This window comes from Neophocaena asiaeorientalis, unplaced genomic scaffold, assembly GCF_003031525.2.
Source record: "Neophocaena asiaeorientalis asiaeorientalis breed wild unplaced genomic scaffold, Neophocaena_asiaeorientalis_V1.1 scaffold504, whole genome shotgun sequence".
Classification (NCBI taxonomy): Eukaryota; Metazoa; Chordata; class Mammalia; order Artiodactyla; family Phocoenidae; genus Neophocaena; species Neophocaena asiaeorientalis.
This window is the reverse complement of record NW_020174438.1, coordinates 5,695,391-5,715,213: the sequence shown is the minus strand read 5'-3', so window position 1 is coordinate 5,715,213 and position 19,823 is coordinate 5,695,391. Positions and strand designations below refer to the sequence as shown.

The 19,823-nt window shown below is 45.6% G+C and overlaps 1 protein-coding gene across 6 annotated transcripts in view; it reads right to left on the bottom strand.

The window, feature by feature from the left end:
* The window catches only part of DENND2B (DENN domain containing 2B), a 174,147-nt gene that overhangs the window by 89,848 nt on the left and 64,476 nt on the right, over positions 1–19,823 (bottom strand). For 5 of the 6 annotated variants that reach the window (XM_024757030.1, XM_024757029.1, XM_024757032.1 and 2 more), the window contains one exon: positions 19,126–19,214. The gene's annotated coding sequence lies outside the window, so the exon portion shown is untranslated. Of the gene's footprint in view, positions 1–18,385; positions 18,586–19,125; positions 19,215–19,823 lie in introns of those variants that run through there. The other variant, XM_024757028.1, reaches the window with a different exon arrangement.

The window sequence follows — 19,823 nt, the reverse complement described above, 5'->3', positions numbered from 1 at the left end:
GAGGGAGAGGAGACACACATAGACAGCAGTATCTGGCAAAATTTTTTCAACATTTTTTGCTTTCCTTGTATTTACTTTAAAACTTATCTTCTGTGTATAGCAAGTTATATTGATTTTCCACTTTAAGAAAGTGAGACAATGTTTCCTTTTAAAATAAATTTAAGTTTGAAAGTTAGCTGACTTAAATAGATAAATAATAGTTCAGAGAGGCCATGATAATATTGTGAAGATGGTAGGCAATGAAAATTTAGTCTGCGGAAAACTGCCCTACAGTTTTAAAATTTAAATTAATCTGTGTGATTGTGGTGATTTCAAAAGAAGCTTACAGACTGTTTGATATTTCTCTCCTTGAACTGGAAGGGCCTCTGTAAGTACCTCAAGGAACAGAATGTGGCCTGTGTGAAGGTGCTTACCTTCCCAGGCTAGGTTAGATGGGGCCAGCAACCTCTGCCAGTCTCTAGAGGCGCCGGCCTCCCAGTCCTGAGCCACCATGCTGGAGGGGCCACAGGGAGCAATGATGGGAAGGGGGGTAGTAGGAGCCAGAGAGCTGAGGGGCCCCAGCTGCTTGAGTTTCCCCTGCTCAGGCACCACACATGGGAGTGACTGATTCTTCTGATGAGTCCAGCCCAGCCACCTTCTGAAAAAAAGTACGTGAGAAGAGCCCAAGCAAGACCCCCAAAACCATGAGAGATGATAATAAAATTATTGCTTAAACATGCACAACGTTTTGGGGTGACTTGGTACGCAGAACAATGGTAGACCCTGCCTTACAAGAGCTATTCCGACGCCTGTCTCTACAGTCTCATCTTAGTGCTGCTCTCTCTGTCCTACTACGCACAGAAAAAATGACCAATTAGTAGTTATGTGCACATAACTTTGCACACACTGCTTCACTCTTCTCTGTCTCTGCATATGCTAATCCCTCTACCTGGAATGCCCCTCCTTGCCTTGTCCATTTCAAAAACAACAATTCATAGTGGCCAAAAGGTACAAACTAAAAAAAAAAAAAAAAATCCATTCATACTTCAAAATCTGAACCAGCACTATTCCCTCTGTGCAGCTTTGCCCTTATCTTTCTCACTGTCTTCCCACCAGTGACTGAATTAATCCTTTCCTCCCCGTGCCACTGGGATAGTGGCATAATTCTCACAGTAGTGTACTGATCTTGTATATGTCTTGTCCAGTAAACAGCTATTTAGTTCCTTAGGGGTAGGGATTGTACGTCTGTATACAGCTGGTCCTCCAGGGTCTAATGAGTGTTTTGCTGATCTGAAGTAGTCTCTCCTTCTGCTTCCGTATTTGTCTACTTCCACTAAAAACACTTCCGTCTAAGCTTCTGGCTGACAAGAGCAGAGATGACGCCAGGTCAATGCTGTTCTCTCCTTGGCCTCTCACACCCTGACTTCCGGTTCCAGGATTTTACTTACTCTGACCTTGAATAAGGCTTTCTTTTCTGGGTTCATGACCCTTAGAAGCAGCAAGCCTAGGCTGCTAAAAGCTGACTTTTAAAACACAATTGGGGGGACCTATTAGTTGAGTACCTGGGACATAAGTGGGTCCTCAATAAACATTATTCCTCTTCCTTCTCTCACTTCAAAAATCTTCCTTAATCTGTCTTCTAGCAGCCAAGTTTCTTCATACTTTTTCCAGCAGCTCCCCTCCCATAGTCACACCCTCCCTGGGTCTTAAAATCCCTTCAGACTTGGCCCCTGAATCTCCTCAGCACCAAACTGCACTTATTTAACAGGCAATTGCCACCCTGCTCCCACCTCAGCTAGGCTGAGCTCATCACACCACGTATAATTCAAGAGACAGGCTTTTATGTCACCATCCAGGTCTAGTGTGTCAAATTCAATCGCATACAGGATCCACTGTCAAATTTTCAGAAGGGGAGTGATGCAATTATTCCAAAACATTATGAAAAGGAATCTGGCTGTGTTGCGTAAGAATAATAGAAAACAAACAAACAAAAAAACAGGATTGGGAATCAGAAGACCTGGGTACAACTTCTTGATCTGAATCTCTCATTAAAGCCTTTTTTTTTTTTTTTGTAAACTGAATCAGAAATGTTCCTCTATAAAAGTTGCAGAAAATGTTTTCAATGGTTATGGTACACAATAAATAAGAAATATAAGAATTTGAATATAGGTAGCCTCACTCACTAAAAACACTAAAGTGAACAGAAATTTACAAATAGGAAAAAAGGTTATTTTAGGTTTTTTATCAATAAAAGTTAATTCCTACTTCACCCTACTACAAACTTAATTACAGTCTAAATGTAAAAACTGGAACCATAAAAACACTAGAAAAAAATTAATGAATGATTTTTATAATTCTAATGAGTGAATAAAATTTTTCAAAGCATGACACAAAATTCAACTCAAAAGCCATAAAGGGGGGAAAAAAAGCCATGAAGGAAAATATCATACATTGACCTACATAAAAATTTAAAACATGTGAAAGGCAAATAATTAGCACAAAGTCAAAAATTAAAATAAAACAAACTGAGGGGAAAAATACCGGCAATACATATGGCAAAGAGTTCTAATGTAATATGTATGTAAAAGCTCTTAGAAATCTACAAGAAAAAATAATGGTCAAATACAAAACTGAGCAAAGTATTTGAACAGAAAATTCACATAAGAATAAGCACAATTGCCAGTGAGCATAAAAGGTATTCAATCTCACTAATAATTAAAGAAATCCTAAATAAAGCAACAATAAGAAAGCCTTTTTCACCTATCAGGTTGGCGAAGATTGAAACACTCTGTAACGCTCATGTTGGCAAAGGTGTGGTGGAAACAGGCAACATAATATACTTTTTTTTTTTTTTAATTTATTTTTGGCTGCATTGGGTCTTTGTTGCTGCATGCGGGCTTGCGGTGGCTTCTCTTGTTGTGAAGCACAAGCTCTAGGCCCGTCGGACGCGCAGGCTCAACGGCCATGGCTCACGGGCCCAGCCGCTCTGCGGCATGTGGGATCTTCCCGGACCGGGGCACGAACCCGTGTCCTCTGCATCGGCAGGCAGACTCTCAACCACTGCGCCACCAGGGAAGCCCCATAATATACTTTTGATGAGAACTAAATTGATGCTACTTCTTTGGAAAGAAGTTTGACAATATTTACTAACATTTTAAAGGAGCATAAGCTTTAATCAGCAGATCTTCCCTTCTAGGAATTTTGCCTAATGTAATACAAGTACTCAAACGCTTGGGCAAAGACAGCTATATACCGCTGTTTATTGCAGCACTGTTTATAATAGGAAAAACTGGAAATAACTCAAATGTCCATCCATAGAGGTTTGGTTAAATAAATTATGATACATCCACCTGAAGAAACAGAGTGCTGCTGTTAAAACTAATGTACTGACATGGAAAAACAGCCTAGGTAAATTATCAAGAGAAGAAATTTCAACCATTTTTTTTACTGTGTTAAAATACATATAAAATTTGACATTTTAAGCATTTTTAAGTTTAAAATTCAGTGGCATTAATTACATTCACAATGTTGTGTGACCATCACCACTATTTCCAAACCTCTTTCACTCTCCCAAACAGAAACACTGTAACCACTAAGCAAGAGCTCCCAATTCTCCCCTCTCCCCAGGCTCCTGATAACCTCTACTCTACTTTCTGTCCCTATCAATTTGCCTATTATAGACATTTCATGTAAGCAGAATCACACAATATTTGTCCTATTATGTCTGATTTATTTCACTTAGCACAATGTTTTAAAGGTTCATCCCTGTTGTAGCATGTATCAGAATTTTATCCCTTTTATGGCTAATATTCCATTGTACATATACACCACATTTTCGTTCATTCATTCATGGATGAACACTTGGGTTGTTTCCACCTGTGGGACAGTGAATAATGCTGCTATGAACACTGGCATAAAGTACCTGAGTTCCTGTTTTCACTTCTGTTGGGTTTACACCTGGGAGTGGAATTGCTGGGTCATATGGCAAGTTTTAGCTTTTGGAGGAACCAACAGAATTCAGTCCCTCAACAACTGCACCACTTACATTCCCACCAGCAATGTATAAGGGTTCTAAATTCCTCCACACTGTCGCCAATGCTTTTTTTTCCTTTTCTTTTCTTTTATTAGAGTATAATCATTTTTTGTAAAAATAAAGTCAATGTATATACAAATGCATTGTAAGAAAAAAAATCCATTGTTACACAACTGTTAACAATGATTATATTTCTGGGTCATGGGTTTACAGGATAGGTTCCTATTCAGACTTATATATTTTTCTATTTTGTAAAAGTTTTTAGGACAAATGTATTGCTTTTGTTACAAAAAAAAAAAGGAAAACAATCTTAAACAAAAATTAGCCTGAGACAGTTTCATGCGTGCTTGCTAGTCTGAAACTGTAACACCTCACAGTTCTTGTGTTGTGTATACAGCAATGCCCTGAATCAGCAGCAGTGAAAAGATCTGAGTCCAGTCCTAGCTCTGCCACCCTGGGCACTCAGTTTTCTCACCGCTATGCTCTAATGCACCTAGGACCGGATCAGAGTTCCCAATCAGTATGCCAAGGATGGGTTACAGCTGTGCAGACTCCATCAACCCCTGGGGTAGCACCAGAGCTCAGGGTTACCAGCAGCCTCCTCCTTTTATCCCAGTGCACCTTACAAAAATCATCATTTTCTGTGGGTGCAGGGATATGAAAAAGGTTGGGCAGAGGTAAATCAGGTAACCTTTAATATCCCTTCCCACACTTAAGCAGAATTCTGGACTAACGACGGTAACTAAGAAAAGAAGAGCCCTGGGGCAAATCTAAGAGTCACTGACCACGAAGGAGAGATGAAGATCCTCCCTCAAGGGGAGAAGCAAGCACAGGGAATCAAGAAATGAGAACTCCACGGAAGAGAAGGCAGCTTGTATCTAATAAGTCTAATGTCTCACCTGAAGTCACAGGTCCTTGAGGAGATAGCCAGGGGCAGTGCCTGGAGCCATGCTGCTCTGGGAGAAGCATCCCGAAGTTACCTGCTTGGGCAGCAGACAAGCAAAAAACCTGACCTCTGTGGGAAGAGGCACTGAGGCCTGGCTAGGTGAAAGCCAAGTGAAATCCCCTGTCCAGGTGTTCTCAGCCTATCAGCTGCCAACTGTGGACTTTGCCCTTGAAATTCAACTCCCAGGCTAAAGAGATAATCTCCCAGGCATGTCCTGTGTAAACTTGGCTAATCAACAGAACACACTCAACGCTGAGCCTGCCGTGCAGTCCCCGAAACAGTCCTGCCAATCAGGTAGCTGTGCTGAAGGGCAGGGGAGAGCTTATCCTGCCATTAAGGTCACCTATCTGAAAAGAATCACGTGCCCAGGACAGGCATTTTCCAAAAAACAGTAAACAGCTGTTTAGAGACAAGCACACAGCTGAAAACCTCATGCAGAGGTGACAGGAATATTGTGAGAAGAGTCCTAGGGACAGAGGGCACGAACCTTGACCAGGCTTTGTTGATGTTATGGGGTTAGTGACCCAAGAGATTCTAAAGTGTAGACATGAAATTCTAAGTGAATGAAGAAGGCACACCAGTTAACATCTGGCCCTCTCACCCTCACTTGACTCTCAGCTGCTGAGCCTGTTAAGCAGTGGTTCCTAACCTCCAGCAGCAGCAGCAGCAACTTAGAAACCTGTTGAAAATGGAAATTCTCAGGCCCCACTTCAGACCTACTGAACTAGAAACAAGATTTCCAGGTGAGCTGGGGGCAGCTCACGTCTGAACACCACTGCTCTAAGGCCCTAGAGAGCTCTGTCATCTGGAGCACAGACCCTCCCTCCCCACCATCCAGACTTCCCTTACAGTCTGCTTTAAATGAATTTTGGGGAACTGGAATATTACCTCTCTAGTTACACCCAATAAGACAGACAAGTTTCTTCCCACTCCAATTCTATCTTCCACATGGTCTCATAGGTTTCTTTTCTACCAACTCAACCCAGTTGTGTTCCTTTCCTGCTTTCAGAAGAACAACGATTCCCCAATTCCTGGAGGGTTCAAACACTTCAAGTTCTGACCTCCACCAATCTTTTCGGCCTCCCACTAGCTCATCTGTGTGTCGCTGCTCATGGTAGGTGCAGGCTCAGTGAAGAGGTGCTGGAGATAAAAGCATTCTCTCAAGGAGTCTTTCCTAACCACAGAGCTTTTCCTTCAGAAGCAAAGTAGTTACTAAAACAGACAGGGATAGGGGAAACAGGAAAGCAGAATCCCATTACTTAAAAAAGAAATTCCTCTATGTGTCAGGAATCCATGTTACATCTGAAATTCAATCTCACCCTGCTCTGCCCTTCACAAACTATTCCATCTAGCTGGTGAACCAGGCTGAACACAGATCTCATGAACACCAAGGACTGAAAGTTTATAAACACCCTATACATTTTCATTTCAGAATCCTCACCCTTGATTTATAGAATCCAAAACAGGATCAGTCCCTTGAAAAAGAAGTGTCTACCAACAGAAACTAGTCAATGTTCAATTCCCAGCAAGTGAAAGTTATGGCCTAACAAATTTCTTTCCTCAAACATTGCCAGCAAACTTGAGGACTCTAAAAGAGACCTGTAGGGCTTCCCTGGCGGCGCAGCGGTTGAGGGTCCGCCTGCCGATGCAGGGGACGCGGGTTCGTGCCCCGGTCCGGGAGGATCCCACGTGCCACGGAGCAGCTGGGCCCGTGAGCCGTGGCCGCTGGGCCTGTGCGTCTAGGGCCTGTGCTCCGCGACGGGAGAGGCCACAGCAGTGAGAGGCCTGCGTACCGCAAAAAAAAAAAAAAAAGACCTGTGAACTAGAAAATCAGAGTTTACTTACAAATGCTAGTTTACTGACAAATTACTTAAATTTTCCAAAACCAAATTCCATCTTCTTACTACAAAATAGGGGGGATCATAATAGGACATCTAATGAGCTAATTGTGGAGTACTGATCAGAAAGATCACTCTTCCTACCCAGGTAAAGAGAGGTGATTCAGGCTGTTTCCAAGTCTTGTCACACACCCCACCCTCTCCAGGTTTTGATATGCACTGGTAGTCTCAATATTTAACCTGGTACTCCTTTCAGAAAAAGATGGGAAAAAAAACCTCACTCAACCCCACAAACATCCAAAATCTATCCTAGCTTCCAATGGACAGAAAGGAGAACATGACAGTAAACAACACTTAACAATTCAGGAAAAAAATGCTCATTAACTATTTTGGATAACTAAGAGGAGGTGGCATCAATCAGAGTGGGGATATAGAAAGAGCACATGCTTTGGAATCATACAGACTTAGATTTGGATTTTAACCAAGTTAGCCAGTCTGAGTTCCTCAGCTGTAGACAGGAGAATACCAACAAATTCGTTCATGGATTGTTGTGAGAATTTGCTAAAATGATGCAAGTGAAAACGCCTAGTAAAACACAATGTCTAGAATAGAGTAAGCATTCATTCTACTAATGATATACCACAAATCTAAAATCTACAGAAATTTTTAAAACACATATTGATCCCAAGAATTATGCAGAATTGAATTATATTTATTCAACTTCCTTTAGCTAATCATTTATGTGTCTATCCCCACTCCAGCTCCCTTCTATTTCCCCATATTTTGACACTTTATCCCTAGTTGTGCCACACCTAGAATATAGACCCCTCATACTGGTTTTCCAAACTCCTTACCATGGCCAAAAGGCTCTACCTGAACTAGCCTCTACCATCTTATACCCCCCTACATCCACCTGCCCCCTATATTCTAACAATGGCGACTTTCTGTTCTCTCAACATGCCAAGCTCTTTCCTACCTCAGGGGCTTTGCCTTGCTGTTCCCTCTTCCAGGAATGTACTTTCCCCAAATCTTCACATTCACAGCTTCTTCTCATCCTTGAACTTGCAGCTCAAATGTCATCTTCTCAGAGAGGTCTCCTCTAACTTCTCTTTTGAAAATAGCTATCAAGTTCCTGTTTCTCGGGCTTCCCTGGTGCCACAGTGGTTAAGAACCCACCTACCAGCACAGGGGACACAGGTTCGAACCCTGGTCTAGGAAGATCCCACATGCCGCAGAGCAACTAAGCCCGTGCACCACAACTATTGAGCCTGCACTCTAGAGCCTACGAGTCACAACTACTGAACCCGCATGCCACAGCTACTGGAGCACGTGCTCCGCAACAAGAGAAGCCACTGCAAGGAGAAGCCAGCACACCACAACGAAGAGCAGCCCCCACTCGCCGCAACTAGAGAAAGCCTGGGTGCAGCAACAAACACCCAACGCAGCCCAAAATACACACACTAAATAAATAAATAAATAAATAAATAAAATTTTTTTAAGTTCCTGTTTCTCTCTCTTTTATATCACCATTATTTCCTTCATGGCTCATATCACTATCTTTATCTCATTTATTGATTTGTGTGATTTTTTACTTACTGCCCCCCCATGGCACAAGGACTTTGCTGTGTTAGTTACCTCTACATCCCCAGCATAGAGAACTGTGCCTAGAACAGGATGGCTACTCAATAAAGATGTACTGAATGAATGAATAAATAAAAAGTTTCTAAACAAGAGAGGCAGAGTTGGACACCCTCCCTGCCCCCCCAGTGGGATCTCAAGGAAAGAATGTAAATTAAGAGAAAGGGCTGGGGAGAAATAAACCCTTAGGGAACACAAATGGATAAATCATCCCAACTCCCCCACTGACAATAACTGCTATCGGGGCCAGGACGACGTCATAAGTGTTGCAATCTCCACAGCTTTCTTTTTCTCCCCACCAACTTTTCTTATTGTGGTAAAATACATGTAACTCCATGGTTTTCTCCTTTAGTTTCTACAGCTTCCCAGGGCTCAAATTCTTCCAGCAAAGCTATGGAGACATGTGACCTTGGGTATTTTTCAGATGAAAAGGAGTCTGGATAGCATTGCTTTTGAAACCCACCTGGGTTTACCAAACAGATGTGGGTTTTGAAATTTTAAAAAAAAAAAAAGAAGCTTTTCTACTTCCATTTAATGAGATTTAAATACAACAAAATTTTCCAGTTGTTCCTCATTGTTTTCTTTTTAATTTGACCCCTGCCACTTCCCTTTGCGCACTTACTCAGCGTTAAGAAAACCCACCGTCCTTCTTACCACCAGTATCCTCACAGCTGGCTCTCCCAGCACAGTTGAGCGGTAACCCAATCCTGAGCAGCAGTGATGACTCACAACCCAGAGAGACCGGGTCCCACAGAGGACAGTGCTGCCCACTCCATTCCAAAAACAGCAATTTATGTGGCATTTCCACTTATGTTGGAACCCAAAGGGGTGAGTAAATCTGGGGGTTAGAGGGGGGCAAAGAAAATAAACTTCAGTGCTCTCTTTCCTTTCTAGATTCCAAAGCCTCAGTTCTCTGAGTTAGTGAAGTCACAGACTGCAAACCAAGGTCACTGACATTGCCAAGTTCAACTCAGCTACCCCAGGTACTTTCCTTTTGCATTCAAATACCACACTTCTTTATAGGTGCCAGGGTCAGTCAGGTTCTTTAATTTCCTTTCCCTATTTGCATCCATTTGCCAAGTGACAAAGTATAGGTACACATGGGTCTGACCTTCTTATTCTTAGATCCCTACAAATGAGTACAAGGCCCCACGTGTGGTTTCTGCACACTGTGGTCTTCACTTCTTTTTTTTGGCTGTATTGGGTCTTCATTGTGGTGCGCGGGCTTCTCATTGCGGTGGCTTCTCTTGTCGTGGAGCACGGGCTCTAGGCGCGAGGGCCTCAGTAGTTGTGGCGCACGGGCTCAGTTGCTCCACGGCATGTGGGATCTTCCTGGCCCAGGGCTTGAACTCATGTCCCCTGCATTGGCAGGCGGATTCTTAACCACTGCACCACTAGGGAAGCCCTTCACTTCTTTTAATCACTCCCTCAGAACACACGATAGGTCAAAAATCGCTAATAAACTAAATGAGGTAGGGGAGTCTGACATAACTCTGTGCCAGGAAAACTCACCTCCAGTGAGGAGTGTGAGGCATAGTGCTGGTAGCTGAAAGTACCATCAAGGCTGAGCGCCTCCTGATTGTACAGGGAGCTACTGTAGAGACTGAGCTCCTGCCTCTGGGAGCCTACAGAAGCAAAACTGCGGAAGAAATAAAATGTTTGACCCTAATCCACAGAGTTTGGTCTTCTAAAGCAAAAGGAACCTTAAATTATAAACAGGCTCATTCAAAGGGAAAATCTGTGAAGCACCTACTCCCAGGAACTCCCCATTCTGCCCTAGGCCAGCCTGGGTTCAGCAGGCCCATAAATTGGCACTGTTGATATGACCTTCCCAGACTCTAGCTCAACAAGAGATAACAACAAAGCTGAGAGCTTTGGTAGCACTCAAAGGAGATTTGAGGGACTTAAAACATGCTGCTAAATACGGCAGCAAAAGGTCCTGTTTCTTGCAGTTGAACAAGGAAATCTCTTTATAATTACACTTGTAGATAAGATGCACCAAGCTATTCGGTACTACTCCTTGTGAGGAACAGGTTAGAACCTCCCCGTCCCAATCCACCGCTCCTCCGAGACTGGTCTCAGTGTTCACTGTGGGGGGCAAGTCCCACCTGGGGCTGTGGAGGCAACGTGTCTCCTGGAAGATAAAGTGCCAGGAGCTTCTTATACACCTCACTGTCTTAGCCACAACCATTTGCCTGGGGAGAGTCACCGCTCTTCGTTCCCTAGCTCTCTCTGCCCCTGAATTTACACTCTGCCTCAGCCCACTTCCCTTCTTGCTCTTTTGCTCAGGGCTCTGCCACAGAACATGCATTACTCATCAGAGAGGGTCCTTTCAACCTAGATGCTCCTTTGTTCCGCCAGATTCCCCCTCTGGTTTACATAATTCTTTACAAAAGCAAGGTACAAGAGCTATGACCTCTGTACTGACAGGGGTCACTTACTACTGCCCTGCCGATACTAGATATCTGTCCAAGACATGGAGGAAGGGGATAGCGCCTCACATTTCTCAGCAGAACAAACTGGACAGACAGACTAGCCACTCAGAAACAAAGTCTGCTTGGCTTACGAGGGAATAATAAATATAACTATAATGGCTCACATTGCATAAAGTGCTAGATACGAGGTGCTATTCTCAGCACTTGACATTTAGGCCTCACCACGACCCTATGAAATAGTACTATTACCACTTCCATTCTATAGAAGAGGGACTGGGGCATGGGAGGCTAAGTACCTTACCCAAGGCGACAGAGCTGGGATGTGGCAGAGCCAGAATGTGAACCCCGACAGCCCGACCAGGCTCTAGACATCACTCTTTCATTGGATGGCTCTTCCCTTAACACACAGGTTTGTCTCTGAGCACAGCTGGCTCACTCCAGACTCTAAAGGAGAGAGGGTCTGTCAAAAAACACTGCCAGTTTTCTCCACTGAGAGAAGGAAACAGTGTTGGCCGCATTTATTCACAGAGCTGGTCTAAGTCTTTACAGCAGAACAAATGAGTACTCCAAACATGTGTTGACCAAAATTTTTCCAGAGGCACTAAGTGAAACCACCACCTCCTTTCTTAATGACCTGGGAGACCTTCTAACTTACTAAGGGCTAGAGCCTCTCTGCAAGTTGTTGCAACCAAGCCCTATGCAGCTGAGAACAAGTTCCCAGTCTCCAAGTTATACGAACCAAGGCAAAATGCTTCCTAGAATCCAGCTGATGGGGTTAAAAAAAAAAAAAAAAAAAGTTACCCAAATATGTTTTTAAGCATAAATTAAGTATGTTGGTCAGTCTGAGGAAATAAAATGTATCAAATATTTTACTTAGCTTCATAGGACTTTAGGGAAATCTAGTTGGCAAGATAAGATAATGCATATCAAGAGTCAAGTCAGAATGTCAACGAAAACACTCAGTCCAAACCTCCCACTTCCTGGAAGAGGAAACTGAAGCCTAGAGAAGCCAAGTTACTTCCCCAAAGTTACCCAGCAAGTCATAGCTAGAGCCAGGACTAAAGCTCAGACCTGCTTACTACCTGGCCAGGGCTCTTTCTACTCCTGTATGTGGGCAGAGAAGTTCATAGGAGGGAGAGATCTCTAACAGCAGAAGCAGCTAGCATTTTTTTTTTTGGTACGCGGGCCTCTCACCGTTGTGGCCTCTCCCGTCGCGGAACACAGACTCCGGACGTGCAGGCTCAGCAGCCATGGCTCACGGGCCCAGCCTCTCTGCGGCATGCGGGATCTTCTCAGATCAGGGCACGAACCCGTGTCCCCTGCATCAGCAGGCAGACTCCCAACCACTGTGCCACCAGGGAAGCCCCAACAGCTAGCATTTTTTGAGAGCGTATGTGTGCCAGAAACTGAGCTAAGTGCTTTATGTAAATTATCTCATTTAACCCCTGCAACAGATCTTTAAGATGGGTAATATTACTCCCAATTTACAGATAAAGACACTAAGGTTTACAAAGGTTAACTCCAGAGGTCCACAGATAGTAAGAGGAAGCGCCAGACTATGAACCTCCAGAGCTGGCTGCAAAGCCTATGTTCTAAGCTGGGTCTTGAAGGATACAGGATAGAATTCATGGAAGCAGAGGTGAGAAGTGCTAGGGTAGCCAGTGTCCAGAGCACTGAGAGCAGCTTGGGAAGGGCCTCCAATGCTGTGTTAAGGAGGACCTCAAGGTCCTACCTGGGCCAGCCTGTAGGAAAGGGGCAAGCAAGAAGCAGTTCTAGACTCCCATGACTATGAAGGGTAAGCATCCTACAAGAGGGTAGAGCTGAGCCTATGAAGCTGGGTTGAGAAGGACCACGTCAGAAACTCTCCTGGGGTCTTGACAGAGAGATGAATAAAGTACAAAGCATACACTCCTTCTAAAAGAAGAATATGATTTGACTTTCCTAGCATAGTAACCCCAACCTGATTAAGAGATTCCAGCCTTACTCTCTTCAAAGAGCTGCTCCAGGTTGATAATAATAATGGAAAGCACTGAACATTTACTGTGTGCCAGGCACTGGCCTGAGAGCTTTACGTGTATCATTTCATTCAATCCTCACCACAACTGTAACAAGCTAAGAGTTATTATTATACCCATTTTACAGATGCCTCACAGAAAACTGGAACTCAGAGAGATTAGATAAATTACCCAAGGTCACACAGCTAGTAAAGAGTAATGTCAGATTCTAAACCTATGTTTATATGACCCCTGAGTTGCAGCCCTTAATCACTTCACTGCACTGCATGTAAGATACTCTCATTATGTGCAAATAGTTCCATCAGAGCTGCTCTAAGGCAGCACCATACACTCACTGAATATCTAATAGTCACTGAGAGTTGAACAAACACATTACAGGTTGACTCACTTAAAAGCAATCTATAAAACTCAGTTGTCAGAACTCCATAAGGGAGCCTGTGTTCCAAGACATGAATGAACATACCAAAATCAGTTCCTCAAACAAAGCTAAAGAGTTCTAGAAACTAGCTGACTTTATAGTTTTCTTTCCAATTTTCCCATTTCCCTTTTCCCGTTCCCCACCCCCTGCACACACACACCATGGTCAGACACTGTCAGAGAAGCCTTGAACACCCTCCTCCTATTTCCAGTCCTTTAGTGGGCTCTCTCCCATTACTCAAACAGTGCTTCAAATCAGAGTCTAAGAGTCAGACCCTCTTCCTTTTTCCCAGTCTAAAGCATGAGATAGCCATTAACCCTACCATCAAAACCTAAAACTTCAGTAGGTCTGTGTTTCTTCTCAGTCACACGGACAGAGGCTCACACTGGGGAGGAAATAACTATACTACAACAAGTAATACAATATATATATGGGATAAATCCCACACTTGATACTTTTTTAGATCCTCCCCAGCTCTTGGCCCAGACCCTCTGTATTCACTGACTAAATGGGTAAACAGACCAAGAGAACATATGGGCACCAGAGATGTCTCTGAGCCCAAAGAGCAAATGAACAGGGCTGTTGACCGCAGTGCCAGCCGCCCCCACCCACTCCTGCCTTCCCAGTGCTTGCTAGGACCTACACAACACTGCCTCTTTGAGCCCCTGGGGGCGGGCCAGCATTCTGCTGTATCACAAAGGCCTCCTAGGTCAGCCCAGGTACACCCTCTATCACCCTTCCTGTCCCTGAGAACTACCTTCTCCTCAATCCCCCTCCCAGGGCCTCTCTCCTGTTCCTTCTAGTAATCTTCCTACTGCTTCAGATCTTATCTCCCATAACCCTATGTTTATCTCCTTTTTCCCAGGTTCAAATAGTCCTTCATCCACTGTGATGCTTCCTATTAGCCAATCTCCAGCTCACATGCTAATCCCTTCAGTGACAAGTCACACAGAAAAAGAGTCTGGATCTTTGAGAAACAGGTGGTTTCATGACAAACTCTTAGGAACAGGTCAGCTTTGGTTAAGAAGGCTTCATATCCTGATTGCATATAATTCACCCTTTACAGAGACAGTGCAATCTAAGATTCAGGCAGTTTTCAGAGAAGAGTATTGCGATCATTTCAACAGCCCCTCAACAGCAGTATACCTGAGCCAAAAAAAATGAGAAGGGATCTTTGGAGAAATCCTTCAATAAGGTAGTCTAGACTCATTCAGCATCTTCCTCTCCCCTCAACACACACATACACACATGCAGGCCAGTTTTCTAGGGCCCATGGCTAGAAACAGAGACCCTGGATGTTTTCTATCGGACAGTATCACATGGCATGTTCCCCTCAGATGGATACACCCAGCATTTCACCCCACCCACCTACTGGGACAGGTGCACAGAGCAGCTTCTCCCCAGCACAAAAGAGATGCACAGTCTCCCTCCCCACCCCCAGAAGAAGCCACACACTCGTGCAAGTTTTCCCACAGAAAGAGAACTCTCTGCAGACCGTGCCAGGTGGTCATTTTTTTTTCTTCCATGCCCTCCTGGCCCCTTTTCCACTTTCGCATGGTTCCTGCGAGGCCCCCTCCCTACAGCCTGCTCTCCCAAGCTAAGGTGGAGGGACAGAAGGAAGACAAGCCAAAGCCGTGCAGGGCTGCTGCCCAGCCTCCCCCAGGCTCCACACTCGTTCCCTTTGCTTGACTGCCTCAGCAAACTCTCTTGGACCCAACATGAGAAATCAGGAGTCTCCAGGGCAGTGACAGGTAACAGCTAAGAGAGGCAACAGGATGACATGCTCTCAGCCTCTCAGTCCTGCCAGCTTGCAGGGAGGTGCTTTGGACAGCCCAGGACTCGGACCCTCTACCTCTCTCAGGTTCCTATCTCCCGGAAGTAGTCCTTAGAATCAGGTGAGGTGGGGACGGGGCGCAGCCTCTCTTAGTCCCGGGCCAGCAGTGTGGCTGTGATATCCGGAGTTGTGGTGCCCGTCCAAATGGTACACCCAAGCCCTGCATTCCAGGGACAGGGGCAGAGCCAGCAGAACTGAGGACGGCCTTGGCCTGTCCTCCAAAGTATTTCAGAATTGCAACTTCCCTGGGTAACTGATTATTCTAATTTTACAGAGAGAAGGAGCCCAGGGTGAGAAAGTGCAAGAAGAGGAGTAAAGGAAGGGGGAGAGAGGGCGTAAGAACAGGAATGTTACTTTTTCATCCTTAAGGAACATGGAGGGATCCGATTTGTGACTCAGCTCTGGGAAACTGGACTGACAAGGAGTGGGGAACAGCTGCAGCCCCAAGCTAAGCTGTGGACAGCTTCCCCTCAGGCTGTAGAGGCTGCTGTGACAAGATTCACCTGGAAAAAAGGCTCCGTTATTTTAAAAAAAAAAAAAAAGTCTGTCTGTTCAGGGGCTTCTTCCAAGGCACTACTCCAGGGCCTGGCTGGCAGGTGTGCCCTTGCCCTACAACAAAAGCTGCGGCTGCAGGTGGGGTGCCAGCCCCTCCCCGTGTTCCCACCTAGTATGCCAGGAGCCTCCCGGAGTCTCTGAGGACAGAGCTGGGACGCCCTTGCCCAGAGGCTCCACTCCCCTGCTATTCTGTTCCTTGCACAGTCCCACAGCATATCGAGTATCTCTGCCCTCGGAATTCCCACTTCCTTGTTTCTTTCTTATTTCCCTCTAAGCTGTAGCCACAGGTTCCTAAAAGAGCTGCCTAGCCCCCTCTGTTATACCTTTCAGAGCAATAACACTTCCTGCCAGTTAGAACCCTGCCTTTCAAACCCAAAACAGAGGAGAAAGGCCTCCCTGCTCACTCGAAACAGTTTCCCCAGCAGAACCTAACAGGATGAGGGAACCAGCCCTGGCAACCAGTAGCCTCTCTTCCACCTTCTAAAATCTATGACTCCGTAAGCGCCAGGCAGCTGTGGGAAAAGCAAAGGGTCTCTTGGAATCCCTCTCCTCCATACTAAAACATGTGAGTCAGGTGACCCAAGGAAAGCTTCATCTCTGAAGGATCGTTTATGGCTCAAAGTCTACAGTGAACATCACTAAACTTCCCAACCCAAAGAAAGCACTATTTGTTTCTTTTCACATCTTGAAGAAGTTTTAAAAGGATTTTCTCATTTTTATTTATAAATGCAAAAGAGAAGAAGGGACTTTATAAATGGGAAAACCAGAACAAAGTGACTTTCCAGAAGAGAGAGGGACCATCCGTCAAGTGTCAATTCATAACATCTTACATCATATAGGACTTGACTTGTTTAAAACTACTTTCATGGAAATTATTTCATTTGCTCCCCGCAACAGTCCTATGAAGGAGCTATTATCATTATCCCCATTTCACAGCCAATAAATCTGAAGGTCGTAGAGGCTGAGGGTCTTGCCCATGGCTACCTTTATGGTAAGTAGCAGAACCTGGCCACAGTTCACGTCTCCTAAACCCAAATCCATTATTCATTCTGCTACACCAAAAGAAAGATCATCTGCTAGCCCTCTTCACATGTGCGGGGGCCATAAAATTGGAGGAGCTGCCCAAACACATCCACACGAGTAGAGGAGAACTGAGATCCTGGATTTGCGCTGTCCACCGAAGGGGCCACTGACTCAGAGAGGCCTCCTCTTCACATCCCCCAACCTGAGTCCCAGCCAACAGCGCCATGCCACATCCCCCCAGTTAACCGAGGTGTCAACCAAGCAGAGGAGCCCTGGAGTGCAGTGAAAGGAGGCATCACTTTAGAAGCGGCCCGTCTGAGGTCCAGGGCCATGGAGTTCACCCTTATGGAGCCTCGGGCCACAACAATGATGTACACAAGTCCACATTCAGGGAGCCCGCTTGGGGACATGGCCAGTACTTTCATTGGCAAGCTGACCCGAAGTTAATCAGAAGGCCCCCCTCATTGTTTGCCAGAGTACAAAAGACATTCTGTTCAGAAAGTTCAAGAAGAAAAACCAAAGAGCCAGGATGGCAGCTATTCCCTCATCCCACAGAGAAACCAAAGGCACCCACCAAGTTTCCTGAGGCCCAGCAGTAAGTTTAAGATATAACATGGCTGAAGCGGAAGCACATCCCAATGGGTCTCCACTGCAGGGAGTGTCCACTGCGTTAACCCTCCTGATAAGATCACTGACAACCTTAGCTACCTCATCACCTATGAAAGTGCCTTTCTGGAACAGTCTCCTCTCCTAGGCCACAATGAGTTCACCACACACTAGTCCTCTAGGTCAGAACAAGTTTTACCGAAACACAGGACAGTGTAGAAGGGGCGTGCGGCATGGACACCGCATGCCCTGAGAGTTGGTTAAAATATTAACCAAGGAATCCATTCAGCACAACCACAGCACTTCATGTCTCCTCAGGTAACCTAGCTCTTAGCAGCAGCTCACTCTGAGATATCTGGATAAGAAAAACCTCTTTGCAGGTCCCCCAGCCCCCAGACACCACCTGCCTCCACCCCATGTATTGTCTAAGGAAAGCCTGTGATGGACTTTATTAATGAAGGAGGACAGCTTGCTTCTTACCAAGCTACCTGGGGGCCAGAGAGAGAGACCGACCCCCGTTCAGATATCCCTAGGACAGTCTCTCTGTCCTAATAACTACTCCGGAGAGACTTGGAGCTCACCACAGGCTCCCAGCTGAGTTAATTCGCTTTTTTTTTTTTTCATTAGGTCAGACATAGCAGCACCAAGAGACAAAACAGACAGTGTTCACTAGAACAAACCAAGCCACTCAAAAGACACTGGAGTTTCCACGTAAGAACTACAAACACAATGCTGGAGTGATGATAACTCATTTTTCTACATAAAAGACCCTTCCTGTAAAATATCCTGAGACTTTGTGCTAAATAAAAGTAAGATGATGATTCCTATAGTGAAGTCTAAACACCTCAGGTTCAGTAAGAGTGAGATCAGCTAGATCTGCAAAGTCAAGAAAATTGGCTGTTTCCCTCCTCCTTAAGCTAATAGAATCCAACTGTTGGAGCATGACATCATTCCTGAGCCCCAAACTCCGAGCACAGAGTACAGACACTTGCCTGCCTCCCAGAAAACAGCCCAAGACTGGCCAGGAAAGGAGGAAAAACAATCCAAGCCCAGAGCTGACCTTACCTGAAAGTCCCGGTGCTTTCCTGCCCACTCCATTCTCAGCAGTTTGGCTCACACCACAGTCTGTTAGGGAGCCCAGGGCCCCCAAATCCACTCGCTCCGGCTCGGATACCTGCTGAGAGCTTCCCACGGCTCCTTCCTCTGACCTTTCGTGGCGCTCCTTCCAGCCAAATGAGCGGAGCACTGCTGGCCGGCCAGGCCAGTCGTCATGGAGACCCTGTTCTCACCAGCGCTCGCTCCCGATCTCTCCCTCCCTCCCTCCCTTTCTCTCTCTCCCTCCCTTTCTCTCCCCCGACCCCTCCCTCGCTGTCTCCCTCTCTCTCCCTCAGTTCTGGGAGGCTTTCACGAAACAGCACTGTCTTTTGATCAGCTCGGTCTCTGCACGCATTCCACTCCTCCTACCTCCCTCCCAGTCAGACAAGGGCTCTGGGCTGCTCCTGGGAACTCGCTTCAACAGCTCAGAGGGGAGAAGGGAGAAGACAGTGAGTGGACTTGTTCTGCTCCCCACCAGTGTCTCATTTTTTTATAACTTGGAAGAGTCCTGGTCAGGGGGGGAGGGAGCTAGCTGGAACACTTGGAGGGGAAGCAAGCCCTTCCTCTGGGTCCTGGAGTGAGGGGAGGGTAGGAGGACCCAGATGCACTGCCTCGACTTGTTTGTGTGCTTGGGATTTTCCCCCGGCAGCAGCTGAGGCGGAAATGCATTCACCTCCCTGGAGCTCGCCTGGACTGGCCTCTCTTCTTACCTTGCTGCCTGCCCAGGCCGTGGTGATGGCTTTAACCAGTGCAGGGACTCATGGTACTAGTGCTGGTGCCAAAGCAGTCTCTCATCTTCCTGCAATGGAGAGTAAAGACACCAGGTCAGGTCCAGTAAGTGTCCTGGGCAAGTCAGAGTCACAGCCCAAGCAACAAATGTGATACAAATACAGCCTAAAGCCCAGGCTTTCTGCGAGCTGTCGTCATGGCCAGAAATAATATCAGTGCTGTTAAAGAGCTAGCACAGTGCCTGGGACACAGCAGGCCCTCTAAGCGTAATCCCCCAATGCATATTTCTGCTTTGTAATATATTTTTTAAAATATTTATTTATTTGGCTGTGCCGGGTCTTAGTTGTGGCATGTGGGATCTAGTTCCCTGACCAGGGATCAAACCCGGGACCCCTAAATTGGGAGCACGGAGTCTTATCCACTGGACCACCAGGGAAGTCCTCTGCTTTGTAATATTCTTTTACATGCACTATTTTGTTCGATCCCCAAAACCTTTTGAAGTATACTGGATAGATATCATTATCACCATTTTATAGATGGGAAAACTGAGGCTCAGAGGGATCAAATATCTAGTCCACAGTCACAAAGCCAGTTTGGCAGTCGAAGAACTAACAGTAGAGACCAGTCCACTGCCCCCTAGTCTGGTACTTTCCTCTAAGGTACACTGCCATCTGATCTT